This window comes from Engystomops pustulosus, chromosome 9 (assembly GCF_040894005.1).
Source record: "Engystomops pustulosus chromosome 9, aEngPut4.maternal, whole genome shotgun sequence".
NCBI lineage: Eukaryota > Metazoa > Chordata > Amphibia > Anura > Leptodactylidae > Engystomops > Engystomops pustulosus.
The window spans coordinates 37,279,916-37,295,315 of NC_092419.1; the positions used below are offsets into that span (position 1 = coordinate 37,279,916).

The 15,400-nt window shown below is 40.1% G+C and overlaps 1 long non-coding RNA gene across 1 annotated transcript; it reads left to right on the forward strand.

Annotated features, from left to right (window-relative positions):
- Positions 1-416: 416 nt before the first annotated feature.
- Positions 417-12,601, forward strand: LOC140077269 (uncharacterized). The gene is made up of 3 exons (XR_011849747.1): positions 417-480; positions 12,294-12,365; positions 12,464-12,601. It is a non-coding gene; the product is annotated as an uncharacterized lncRNA (long non-coding RNA).
- The last annotated feature ends 2,799 nt before the right edge of the window (positions 12,602-15,400 follow it).

The following is a 15,400-nucleotide window of genomic DNA, read 5'->3' on the forward strand; positions in this document are numbered from 1 at the left end:
GGTGGAGGATGACCGGTGGGAGACTGAACACTGCCCAGCACTTGCACAGTTCAGTGGTTTTCTATAGTTAGTAATTAGAGAATGAGGCAGGGAGAAGTCAGCTCTGGGCTCTGTGTAGTGGTCAGACTAGGTTACTGTGGATCATCTACCATTCACTTAAATTGGAGCTATGTTGCAGTGACTCAACCACTCAGGAAGAATGGAGCTCTGTTTTTCCTGTTTTATTCTCAACTTCTTATAACAATTGTGGAGGTGCTAGATGTCGGACTCACACCAATCTGTTAAAGCTTACCTGCATACCTATACTGCTTTCTAAATACAAAACATCTCATGGGGCAGGACATTTTGAAAAATATGGAAAATAATATTAAATCCCAACAGCTCCAACAGTGGTGATCTGAACTTTTTTTTTTCCTAAGGGTTTGGAAAAGCCAGAAACCAAAAGAAGCCTGCTGGTACCATGCAAAGCCTTTCGAATAGGTAGGTTTGGGTACTTAAAAAAAAAATTCTATTGATATATAATAAATCCTTTTTAAAATGCCAAGTAATTATTGTGTATACTTATACTCTTCATTTAATTTTGGTTAGTCTTCTCATGTAATTAGTATATGTTGTAACAGGGCAGTTTCTAGGTAATTTGCTGTACAGTGTGAATCTTAACTACCCCCCCCCCCCCACCAGGGATATTAAAGTATAAACAATGTGCCACAAATTTTTGCCATAAACAGGACCCACAAATTAAAAATATTAGAGCCATGCATTTATGTATGGATTGTATGCCCCATTATCTCACTAAGTTAGCTAATACATTGCTACATGTCACGGGTGGTCCCGCGACCCACATCGCAGGTCACGGGCTCACCCGTGCTGCCCTGCCCCTGCCAGAGCGCCGCCAGCGCATCTCACCTGTCCCGGCTCCTGGCTCGCTCCCCTCCGCTGTGCGCACGCGTCCCCGACTGCTAGGGCGCGCGGCACCTTCTCCAAATTTAGAGGGCCAGCGCGCCATTAATTGGCGCTGGCCATATTGCCCAATTCTTCATAAGCCTGCCTCTTCCTGTAACCCTTGCCGGATCTTTGAGCCTCATAGCCTAAGAGAAAGCTTCCAAGCGATTATTCCTGCGTTCCTGTGTATTTCTGCGTTCCTGTATATTCCTGCATTCCTGTATATTCCTACGTTCCGGTGTATTCCTGTGTGTTACCGCTCCTAACTCCTGTGTTGCCGTGTTACCCGAGTTCCTCTGTGTTGCTGTGTTCCGTGTACCTGTGTTCCCGCTCCCACCTGCCTGGACCTCCCGTTGCTGACCTCAGACTTGGACTTGACGTTGCATCTCTGCCGCCTGCCCTGACCCTGTTCCTGGACCTGACTACGAGACTGTCATCCGTTAAGGTACCTCGACCTCGGCTGCCACCGCGGGCTGGTCGCACCTGTGGAATGACCTGGTGGTATCCTGCCGCAGCAAGTACAACCCGCTTTGCGGCGGGCTCTGGTGAAAACCAGGTGCTGCTTGGGCTCCGGTCCCAGGTGTCGGCTAGTTCCATCTCCCGCAGTGGTCTAGCGGATCCACTGATCCTGACACTACATTGCTCATTCAACATATACAGTGCCTCCTGTAATTAAAATGTACAGTGTCTTTCAAATTATAATATTGTGCCTGTCATGAAATATTATAATAGCGATTTACATACATACTATACCAGAACAAAGCTTAGTACATAAATACAGCACCAGCACAGAGTTCAATAGATAAATACAGTACTAGAATGAAGCTTCGTACAGAAATGTTGCACCAGGACTAATTCCCGGTCATACTGCACATGGCAGCCATCCCACCAGTACATAAGTGGCCCCTGCACAATTCAGCCCCCCTTCCGGGCATATAGGTAACCCCAGCACAATGCAGCATCCCCCCGAAATAAATAAGAAGCTCCAGCACACTGCAGCCCCCCTCCATATATAGGTAGCTCTATCACACTGCAGCCACCCCCCAGTATTTATACAGCCCCTACACACTTCAGCGACCCCCAGCACATAGGTAACCACAGCACAATGCAGCCTCCCCCTAGTATATAGGTAGCTCCATCACACTGCAGCCTTCCCCAGTATATAGGTTGCTCCAGAACAATACAGGCACCCCCTTCAGTATTTAGGTAGCCACAGAACACTGCAGTTTCCCTCAGTATATTGGTAGCTCTAGAACAATGCAGCCACCCCCTTCAGTATATAGGTAGCCACAACGCAATGGCAGTCTCCATCAGTATACAGGTAGCTCTAGAACAATGCAGCCATCCCCTCCAGTATATAGGTAGCCACAGCACAATGGCAGCCCTTGGTAAGGATGAATAATCTACATTAGTTTTCATTCTGATGATTTAGGTCTTAATTATATGACTATAAAATTAATTTTATGACTTACATGAGAATGTAAGGGGAATTTATAGAAATTTTATTTTAATGCTTCTTAGGTTAGATGGTTTCCAGCCAACATCTTTAAGAAGCAAACCATATGTTACATGTTTTAGTATTTTTTCACAATACATAATTAGAAGTGACCTCATGTACCCATGGATGCTTACTTATTGGACGTCCTGCATAGGAAAGACCATGGTAATCCTCCTATATTGCTAATAGGACATGACACTCTCATTACTGGGATAAAGTTATGTCATGCTCCATCTATTCACCTGTATTAATGTCCAATGTTGTATCATCTCCACTGCAGCGGGAGAGAATTGACCATAATGCAATGCTGTACAATTCTTGATGGAGTCAGATTCGGCTGGGCCATAAAACAGCATTTTCAGTTTTTGCCTAGAGATTTACTTCAAAGTTCTTGATTTTTTTCCCCCCACTAAGCTTCTTGCTATTTCAGCACTAGAAACCTAAGGCGAAGAAGTTGAGAATTTATTTATGTATTTATAATTTATTTAATATTGATCCTGAGAGATTGTAGTACTCTGTAAATGCTGGAAAATAACAATAACAAATTTTCTTAGAAATGGTATGTCTTCTTTTTTAACTTCTTAAAGGGGATGAACAGGATTACAAATCTGTCTAATCATAGGAAATACAGTGATAACCCTGGGAAGGAGATTACTGGCAGTCTGCCCAAAAAGATGATGGGCAGTGCCGTAGTGCTAGTAGGAAGAAAGCAGTGGGAGATATGGAGACAAGAAGTGCAGACTCTAGTGTACATTGTAGAGATATAATCAAACCAATAGTGTAATAAACTCTCACCTTGTGTCCCACTAATACGCCATTGAGTGATAATGGTAGCTGGTGTCCTCCTTTATGGTTCTCTTCTTGTTTCCAGGAGCGCAACAGGAACATATAAATATGCTGAACCCCAAAGTGGAAATCAAATAGTGCCCCACTATTGTAGAGTAATAGGAAATTCCCCATATACTGCAATACAGTAATATTGCAGTATATTTTAGGATCAGACCCCCTAGGGATCAGGTTTTAAATAAAAACCTAAAAGTTTAAACTACCCCCTTTCCTTTAGAACTGACATAAATATGAATAAATTAAATCATAAACATTGGCAAAGTGAAAAAAAAAATTGTACAAAAGATTTTAAAAAATCTGCTAAAACATAATAAAACCTTTAAATATTTAGTATCCCCATGATTGTGGCAACCCAAAATATAAAGGGAAGGAGTCACTTGGAGCACACAATAAAAACTGTAAAAACAAGGCCCCAAAGAAAATGTTGCATATAAAACCTTTACATATTTAGTATCCCCATGATTGTACCAACCAAAAATATAAAGGGAAGGAGTTTTTACAATAAAAGCTGTAAAAACAAGGCCCAAAAAAACACAACAGTACACAACATGAAGTATTAAATACCATCCCTAGGAATTAGAATTTGTTATGTAGAAAACAAGCCCTCATACAGCTGTGTACACAGAAAAGGTTATGAATTTTTCAAAGTAGGGATTTGAAAATGTAAATGTAAAAACAAAAAAGGGGTTAAAAGTTGTTGTTGTGGACCAGCAAGTACAGATGCCCTTTTTTTATTACAGCCCCAGACTAAGAACGCTACACCAGGTTTATTTGGACTTATAGTTAGGGTCTCAAATTCCAGTAAAAGGTTCTGGATGCTGGAGCATGTTTGGTAGGTGGAGTGTCCCACACTATATTTATACCTTTTTTAAGAAAATGTGTGGTCACATGGGAGAATATACCAGGAGGGAGATGGGATTCCCTCCAGAAATGGGAGCCCCCAGGTAGAGACATAAAAGGCAGGCACACAAATTGATTGGGCGCAACCCTAGTGTAATTCTGTATGGGTGAACACTAAATAGATATAGCATATAGCATATAGTCCGGTGGTCTCTCACCTGATGGTGCTGGATTAGCACTTTGAATAATGGTCTATGTATAGACTGCCAGACTCGGTCCTGTTTCGGGTAACCAGGGAAGAAGGATTCGATTTGAGTTTCCAGTTCAATGGGCTGTGCCTTGTCAGCCACCTTGAAGGGCATGGCATATATCTAATACATTTTACGTATGACTTTGGAGCAGACTTATTCCCTTTAAGAGGTCAGGATACTTTGATTCCTAAACTTATTGTAACGTCATCAATGGAAACAAAGAACCTGGCTGCTTGTCATTCTTAGATCAGAAAGAATTTAGTTTTTTAGCCGGCCATCTCGCCATGGCTCCCTCACAACATCGCTCAAGCTTGTTAATCCTGCAGCACCAGCAGGCATTAAAGCATTGCAGGTTTCCTTGGATGAATCTTCAGAAGAAACAAGGTGTGGAGACTGGATAATCTCTAACAGCAGCAAAAACACAATGAAACAAATACCCACAGCATGTAGTGTAGAAGACAATAAAATGGATATCTGGACATTCACCCAATCCTTTAAAATGATAAACACAATTTACTGAAAGATTTGTGGAACTCATTGACAAAATTAAACTTTACCATTGTGCCTCTCATGGGAGATTTCTAGCTAAAAACTGAAATACCAATAACAATGAGAGTTTTTCAAAGTATTTTAGGATTTTTTTTCTTTGCTTTACCTTTGGACATTATTCTACTACAGGGCTCAAGATGTTTTACTGAAACCTATGACATTTATACTTGGGAGAAAGTATCACATATGTCTCACATATGTATTGACCCACCACCATTTTTCACTTGTTTAACCAGAGCTCTAGCGTTTTATCTGTCCATAAAACATTTTCCCATGATGATTATGGTTTGTCTTTAAACAGCTAAACAGCAAATGTGAGTTACTTTTTTTAACCCTTTTATGGTGTTTAAGACTTTTTTAACCTTAAAAAAAATCCCCTTTAACAGGTGTTTTGAATTGTTAATCATTAATTATTATTAATTTAAAAAGGCAAAACTTACCCACCATCAAAGGTAGAGAAGGGGTTGCAGGCCCAAGACTCACCCACAAACCCTTTCAACTACCTAACAAGACTTGCAAACCCTACTGGTTATGGACTTCTGGTTGACAATCCTTACACTGGCTGAGTGTACAGGAAAGATGACCAACCACATAGGGAAAGACAACAGACACAAAAGTCAAGACCAAAATGTCGGAGAAGAACAGAAACATGTAACAAGAAAATGGTCAAATAATGAAGCCAGAGGTCAGATACACATCATAGCAAAGCAAACGCAAGTAAAAATAGAAAAAAGGATCAGGAGACTATTACAACCAGGAAGGTATAATGGAACTTGCATATATATAAATAAATAAATAAGTTCCTGGACACCACCCCCAGCAGATAATTGAACTGGCTATCCATCACTCAAGTTAAATGTTGCTGGGCTGAGCTGCAGAGGAACTGGATGTTGTTCAATCAGTTCCAATACAGCAGCAAACTAAACCAAAGTTCACATATACAAAACACAGTCAACGCCTTCTAAGTTGCATCCTGCGGACCGAAGCCAGTGCTGACACGGATGTAACACCCACTTTCCTTCTTACAAAACAAATATGTTTTAGTGACAGCTCACTTTTGTTTTTGGTGCCTTTCAAAATGAAATAAATTTGCATCATGTGAATAGGTGACAGGTGAGTAAAATTTCTAATTGGCCACACGTTGAGGCCCCCATACATATATAGACATTTTCTTCTGTCAGCTCTCATCCAGAAATGTTTCCAATGTGACAAAACTTACATCGTTATAAAATGTGTTAAGGAATATTTTCACAAAAAGCAATGCTGGTTAATTTCTGCCACAGGTCCTCCAATTAAACAGCTGCATCCTAGAACATCTGTGTCTTAAATGTACCAATATTGTGTGCCTCTATCATCTGTCAAAAATGATTTTTCTCTGCTAATAGGATATTAAGAAGAATATCAAGGTTAATGCATGTGTGCCGGCCAGTTTCCTTGTGCCAATTTAGGAATAAAAATCCCTTTTGCAACGCTTGATGCTTAAGCACCTATGTGACCTATTTCCAGAAAGATACCACATCCAACCTCCCCACTTGCTGTTAATTAAGCAGCTGCTTCCAGGATAAGTCATGGCTTTAGACCAGGGGATGCGGTGTAGTATTTATTTGTTGCTTAGACTTGCATAGATTAAAGTATATCGCAATGGAAGTTCGCTGGCTTAGCTACAATTTAACAGCAAGATTCCAAAAAATATTGCAGAAGGAGAAATCCCTCTGTGAGGATTATTAGATCAAATATTCAATTCGTCATTCTGATATAAGTGTGGTAAGAAGTACATGATAATGCCAGGACAACCTCTGGGCCAAATTAATGATGTTTTGCCGGGAGGAAACTCATTACTCAAATGGTGTGACCTCAAATTGCTGGGCCCTAATGCAAAATTTGTACTGTAATATACAGGGGCGGATTAAGGGTACCATGGGTCCTCTACAACCCAGAATTTTAGAAATTATGCAGAGGATGGGTACTGGATTTCCTAACTTTTACACCAATTTTCTGGCATTACAATTGATTCTAGTCCCCTAATGGAGCCAATTGCAGCCAGGTTGTGTCCCATATTTATGATGAGGCCTTTGCCTTGTTGCTTCTGTGGCGCTGGTATAGAGAGGTCCCGAGCACTGACAGTCCCGGGTTATGTAGAAGATAAGTACTGTAGGTTTGTTCTTAAGTTGAATTTGTATGTAAGTAAGTAAGTAACTATATATTTCATAATTGTAAATCCAGACAAATTTGTGACAGTTAAATTGGATTCTCATATTGGATTGTCATAGAAACTAAGAGTAACAATAAAGCTTAATTGCAGACATCTTTAAAAACTGGTATAGCTTTTTTATCTTAGCCAGGGAATAAAGTACAGTAAATGACCAATTACCAGATGTCCGTTTGTAACTAGGGAGCATCTGTAAGTTGGGTGTTCTTAAGTAGGGGACCACCTGTAACCAGTGCACATACATGATGTAAGGATAATGTGGCACAATTCTTTCTATCAAAACAATAGAAACCACAAAAGAGCCCAGGCAGGCCCCTAGAAGAAGCAGGGAAGACCCGTCAAAACATGCGTTGGGACACTACTTCAGTCCACTAACACAGACTAGGGCAGTGATGGCAAACCTTTTAGAGACCTAGTGCCCAGACGACAAAGAGAACCCACTTATTTATTGCAAATTTAAGCAGTTACTTATAGCTAGCTCCCTGCTCTGTCACAACTTTCTATTGTATCAGTGTCCTGATGACATCAATACAGTAGAAAGAATTCAGTGTATCATAGTAGCTTTTCTCCCTGATCAATAGTCCAGGATGTGTATTAAATAGAACAGAGCACGGTATGTCCTTGGTTTCCTTGGACTGCAGGCGGAGGCCTTGAGTCCTGTCTAGCAAACTCTGGGCTAGAAAGACAGCCTGGGTGCCCACAGAAATTGCTCTGAGTGCCTGCTCTGGCATCCGTGCCATAGGTGCGCCACCACTGGACTAGGGAATACATTGTTATAGTGAGAAGTCTAGGCCTGTTTAATATTACCTGCCCTAGAGAGCGTCTTTCACATACGCTGCTAACTAGTACTGGAGTTACTTCTGCTGTACGGCATGGACGCATGCCGTTTCTTTATATGTGGGATGTGATCACACTATACTGATGCGTGGCACCTCCGCTGTAAAAATAAATGAAACAAGTGGCAAGTAGTGGTATCACTGTATCACCCTTTCTCTAGTCGGCCATAGTTTTCCTATTGTTGCTCTGATTAGAGGGGTTATTATATTCATAATAGAGAGAGAGTGTTAACAACTACTTGGGGACCTCTCCCTGTTTTTACCCCAGGCGATATATTTTTGCCTCTGTGTTGGTGAATTGTGTTGTGACACAAACAGAAAGTATTAAGGTGTAACACTTATATGGACAAGTATCATACTTTTCAAAGTATTGAAGTGTAACAGTCATTCCGAGCAAAGAGAAAACCAAAAAAAAACATAATTCAGCTGCAGGTGTCTCTGGGAATCATTCCTCAAAGTACCTTTTTGCCCCATAGCATCCATGGTTTCCAGTTATAAAAAAAAAGAAGCTTTATCTTCCTGAGAAACATCAAGAAACATCTCTAACCAGATCTCCTGAAGTTTGATGCATGATCTCAATCACAGAGGAGGAGGCGTTCAGAGCTTCCACATCTTGCTTCAGTTTTAAACTCTCCTCCTCCTTGACTTTATACAACCAATTTACATCTCACTTCAAAGTTGATTTTATAAATTATTTTTAAGTTAAGTTAAAGGCTACTGAGGAAAGAGCTGTTTGCTCTGAAACGCGTCTAGCCACAGTTACAGCTATAAATCATAGGATCGAGACCCATCTAACAAGCACTCACAAAAAAGCACCAAGAACTTAAAATGCAATAAGAGATTTATAGCAGAATATCCTGTGTTGTAAACTCTATTGCTTGGGGTGGACGCACCCCGTTGTGTGCAGTTATCATCCACCTGATGCAAGACGATTGACTGGGACTGCAAAAGGAGAAGACGGAACAAAAGCTTTGCTGCTTGACGCAGGACTCGCGCCAGAATACCTACCTTGGAGCGCCATTGCGCAACACACATGGCGGTGGAGACGCCAAAGTGTACTCAGCCCACATTGCCTAGCATTATTCTCCATTGCGAAGAAACTTTGTCTAATATGAAAACAAGCCAGAACCGTCCAACCGTGAGTGTATGACTACAGTCATTTAAGATTACTTGTCATTTATACTGGTCCGATCCGATTTTTAGCCTTACAATGCAGATATAGGGCCCTATATCTTGCCAGCCACTTAAAATACCTCCCGGATACCTACCTCTCATACGGCATCCGAACTCTGAACCCTTAAAAAAAGATATCACCTTTCCCTCTCAATTTTTTTACTTAAAATAAATTTTTGACTTATCTCTAAAGCGCTATATTTTTTATTTTTTCAAGCTAGTTGTCTTTTTGTTACAAAGACCAATTTTTAACACAGACGTCTGTAGGTCTGATTTTTATATCTGTATGTTTTTGGATGTACAAATAAATATTAATTTATCTAAGAAATCCGGAACCTTCCTTATTAGTGCCCACCTACACTTATATTTTATGCAATAGCTTTTACTTTTTCCCATTGGGTGTTTTAGGGATAAGGTGGTAGCACATAAGGACGGCTAGATAAATTTGATAAGTGCCACTAAATTTCTCATTTTGATTTTATAAATGGTGCCACCAAACTGGGGCTTAATCAAAGAAAAAAAAAAACATTAGAAGTTGTTACACTGCTTGATAATATTGTGGTAGTGTTTTTAGGTCAATTGCTAATGACAGGTTGCCTTTAACCCCCACTTCTCTGACTACTTTCATAGACCCCATAATAAATCTTAAGGATCTGCTAGGAACTGCTGGTACCTATTACATGACGGGTCCATGCTGGCACAGCATTAGTAACCAGACAGCAGTGTAAGCAGAGGCTAACTCTGAGGCAGCTAAAGTATCATACAAGTATCATACACACATTTATGTAAAAATATCCATATACACCAAACTATTTACACATACAAATACAGGCACATACACCCAACGCACATCATGCAATTACAGTTTACACATAAATATAACATGTATAACAATCTACATACAAATACATTTTCATATGCATATCCTACTTGCATCTTGCATTTAAATACACATAAAATACAAGATACATAAATTCACTTAAAGGGGTATTCCCATCTGGGCATTCACATTTAATTGAATTCATTTGCCATATGTGAACATTTCTTCAATTGGATGTTATTACAAAAAATGTTTATGTGTGAAGATAATTTCTCATAAATGTCACCATGTTCTTCTTTAGAAACGAAATAGCTTCCTTGGATACAACCCCTTCACATTTTGGAAGCAGAGGCCAGACATGCGCTATTCAGTCCTGCCTGACCACCTGGCCTCAGCAATCATTACCACAGGACGGCTGTAGGACCTGCAGTAACTCCTGGACATTTCATATACCAAAACCTTTTGTTTCTTTGTGCAATCACTCCAGCAGAGGTGGCCATATCTAGGAACACATTCTTGTTTCTAAGGTACCATATCACTACATTTATGAGAAATTATCTTCACACAGGTAAAAAAATTTTAATAACATCTAATTGAAGAAATGTATACATATGACAGATTAATGAAACTGAATGGGAATGCCCAGACGAGAATATCCCTTCAAGTATATACTACACACATGTACCCTTACATACACATGTGCTAGCACATACATACAAAATGCATATACTAATACACTCTAACACACATCATGTATATACAGATTAAATAAAAATACATAGACCCATCATTCACTTAGTTTACACATGCAAACACACACAGACACACATCATACATACAAGTTTTCATATGCAAACATACATCATACCTAAGGACATCATAAGCAGCTGCTGCACATAATTATGCAATAAAGTCAGAGGGGATCACAGTTTTTGCCTGTACAAACATCTCCTTACTTACATGACACAGGGTCTGTCTTTTGTGCTGTGAACTGAACCCTCCCTCTTCCAGCGGGTCCAGACAGGCAAGAAGTGGAGGAAGGTGATCCGAGTGACACTGGGAGTTTCTGCAGCGAGTCCCGCCCCCGCCTTTTCCTGCTCAGCAGGGGATTGTGATGATATATGATTGGCCTTTCTTATAAAGCAGCGGCAGATTCTCCAACTAGGTCAACCGCTTGGACAGGCATGGGCCCACTGGACCGTGGGACCCGAGACGATCACCCATAATGCTCTTGTGGAGAACCGACCCTGGTAATGTATTGTTTATAGTATTTGTCTCTTTTTAAGGGGAAGAGACACTATGGGGCAGATTTATCAAGCTGTCTGAAAGTTAGAATATTTCTAGTTGCCCATGGCAACCAATTACAGCTCAGCTTTAATTTTACCATTGCTCATGAATATTTTAAAGGGGAGCTGTGATTGGTTGCCATGGGCAACTAGAAATATTCTGACTTTCAGACAGCTTGATAAATCTGACCCTATATGCATCCTATTAGAAATCTTGGCTTGGGTGCGACTCCCCCCTCCTGGTAATGTTCCTGGTATCACAGTTAAGGCTCATGCACATGGTCAGACATTGGGGGTTATTTACTTACCCGATCCAGTGGCGCGTTCTCCGTCAAGGATTCGGGTCTTCCGGCGATTCACTAAGGTAGTGGTCCCGATGTCCACCAGGTGTCGCTGCCGCACGAGGTCCGCTGAGGTTCGCCGGAGTTCACCAACCTAATCCCGATGCATGTAAGCGCGTGTCAAGCGGCACATTTTTGTTTTTTAAATACCGGGGTTTTTCCGAATCTGCCGGGTTTTCTGACGGCCATGCCCCCGATTTCCGTTTCATGCATGTCGGCGCCGATTCGCCACAATCTGATTGCATGCGCCAAAAACCCAGGGCAATTTGGTGCAAACCAGAAATTTCCGGGAAACCTGGCGAAAAAGACCGATTCGGACCCTTAGTAAATGTGCCCCATAGTTCCATTTTCTATGGTGTCATAATAGGATTGCAATATAGGCACACAAGACCTCTTCCATACTTCTGATGTCATATGGAGTAATAATGATGTTTCTTCTGTGTTTTTAAATGAATATGATATTAATATAAGCCATGAATGAGATGGGGCAAATAGCTTTCCCACGGCTAATTGTTAGGGGCATTAATTTAGCCCCCTGGTCTAGAGGAATGTGCCTGAACCCCAAAGCCAAACCTACAAATCAGGTCCGCTCATCTCTTTATACAAATATTTCATAATTGTGGTAGGTGTAATAAATTCACTAACTTATTTGATATTGGTGCCTGAATATAAAAAAGTACATTTAAAAATTGTATTTTTCAGTACTTGCAATGCCTTAGAAAAAAAATTACAGCTAGAAAAACAAGTTACTACTCTAGGAGGACTGAAATTAAGGTAATGTGGATGTGGGAAATTTGATGGTTGTGGGATTAGTCCAAACGCATGTTATTTCTGGCACTGTACAATATTAGCTTTGGCTTTTCTTTCCCTAGAATGTACAAGATGGATACAGTTATTAAGAAAAAAAAGCGAATCAATGGCTCTCCGGTGATAATTGCAGCCGCAGAATAAACAACAGCACCGGAAACATTGACGTGAAGACATTAAAGCAATCTAATATTAATTTGCACCATAATTACCAGCAATCAGATAATGGCCGGTCCAATCTTTAGGCTGCACTTCAGCAGAATTGTGACATTTGATTTTACTATTTCAAGAACATGAGATGCAAAGAACATTTTGTTTTTCAAGTGCTTCAACTTGGGAACATTCCTGTTGTGTTCCGTGGCAGGTGGTCACTTGATTGATATATGGTAACGGAATCTCAACCTTTTCCTTTGGTATCTTAGGTCCCCTGTGTCTTGCTTCTAATTTCAGACTTTTACTGTCAGAATGAAAGATATATTTCTTGATGGAGAAGTAGTAAGACAAAGGATGGGAACTTTGTGATGCCGGTACCTGTGCATTGAATGTCCATTGAATAGATCTTCCAAAGATCTCTACAAGTTCATTCTTCATATTTAAATACATATTTAAATACATAAATACATAATATGTATTTAAATATGTATGAATATTTTATTCAAGAAAATTAAAGCAAAAGGTGCAATAAAATAATACATGTAAAAAAACATAATTCAATGTAATTCAATCCAAGGCGGAAGTTTTTCTCTTCAGTACCAGACTGAAGATCAGAAGAAAAATAGGATATCAGAAAAATATCACCTTAACATTAAAATAAATCTACCATCAAAATCCATCATGATAAATAAACTCATAGATCCAGGCACTGTGACTGTGGGGATCTACTTATGTTTGTTATCCATGGCCTCCTTCCTTCGAAAGTCAACTTTTAAAATCATGCTAAGGAGCATGAAAGGCTACATCATAGCCCCTCTGTGCTGCAGATTCACAGTCTTCCCTCCCCTCTGCTCCCTCAGCACTTACTCCTTCCTCTGCCTGATGTAATTTCATTGCAGCATGGGAAATTCAAGCACACAGTGGGAGGGGGAAGTGCTCTTCCACAGTATAGTAGTCTTTTATGCTCATTAGCATAATTTTTAAAGTTAGTTTTAGAAGGAAGGATAACATGGATAACAAATATATGAAGATCACCACAGTCACGGTACTTGGAGTGATTGCCCCCAGTTTATCATGATGGATTTTGATGGTAGATTTTCTTTAACCCTTTATCGACTTGGCCTTTTGTTTTTGTGTTTTTCTATTTTTTACTCCCCCTTTCAAAAATCCATAACTTTTTAAAATATTTCCATGTAAAGACGTGTGGATTTGTTTTCTGCGTAACAAATTGTACTTCCAAATATTTCATTATCTCACTGGAAAGTAAGAGAAAAATTCCAACTGTGGGGAATTCGGTAAAAAAAAAGCGCATAGAAATTATGTAGTATTTGTTTTTATTTGTTAGAAGATGCATTACATATATACACCATGCTTGCTTCAGAGTCTTTGGACTGATTTTGTAAAATTCTGGAAGCCCATGCACGTTTCAGCAGCAGGGACCTGGCTCACCCTATAATCAAACACTTACTTACTATCATTGACCTGTGTGCAGCATCCGATCAATTTCATCCAGCTAATGCCTACCCTCAAATTTACCGGTTCAGCCTACAGACCCTGGGTTCGACTGTAATACCACCCCTCATGAAGTAGCCTTTGTAGCTCAGCTTCAAAAGGGCTCATTTCAGATTTATATGCTCTACTCATGACACAGATCCGGTTAAACACACAGAGATGGGAAGGTTGGCTGGGGAAGGTGTTGCCAGAGTCCAGTTGGAAGGCCATTTGGGAGAGAGCCCCCAGGATATCCTGGAAAAGGTCCTTGAAATAGAACTAGAGAGAGACCCGGTCGCATTCTTGCTAGGCCTCCCACTCCGGGGACTGGAGAAACCCCAATCCAAGTTTTACCTTCATATCCTGAGTTCTCTGATCTCTGCGTTCTGGAAACAGGCTACTACCCCCCCCCCCCAATGGATTTATGTGCCTGCATATGTCATATGCGGGAATAAGGATCCATGACCTCGACTTTGCACGAATGGTCGAACCACTTTACTAAAATATGGTCCCCTTGGGACGTGATCGGAGACAACCATCCCTAATGAAACTCCCAGAGAATCATGGGCATGCTAGGTTTCTTTTGTGTATAGTTTAACCCTTGGAATTTTTTTTTTGCTTGCACAATATCTATGTTATACTTATCTATACTCATCAGGCAACAATTTGAAACATAGGTTCCTGAACAGTAGATTAGAACTATGATTTTCTAAAGTTGTCAGGTTCCTGCTCGGAATAGATATATCTGACGTGATTTCTAGCCAAAAAATCTTCATGGGCCCTGGGTGACCCAGATGGAACCTTATATGCCGTAAAGTAGCTATGTCTATATTACAATTGTAGTGCTATTTGTCTGTTTGTGTAAACATTTCCTTTTTACTATCCAATAAAATGTAAGTTGAAAAGAAAGAAGATGCATTACAACTGTACTACATAGTCACTGATTGTAGAAATCACTTGGGATGTCTTCAGTTTTTTTTTTTCTAGAAATTGGCTGACTTGGTGAATCTAGGTAATTGCTATTAACCCTAATTGATTTCACTTGTTAAATTCACTCTATTCTCTGAAAATTAGAGGATTTAACTACCTAGCTGAATGAGTGAGGCTGGAAGGGAGGGATAAGGATTTGATTGCTTATGAGCTGGATATTTGGATTACACCAGCAGCTAAAAATAGCCCATTGATAATGGAGTGAGGATGGACCGTGTGATTGCATATCAACAGAAGGTCTACTTTTAATCTCTGACCTGCCCAATACAACATTGATGCAAAAATATCACATATAACTACTGGAAACTGTGCAGCATATGTAGATTAGCCTAAAAATAAGTACAGTGCTGGATACAGCAATTATAAAA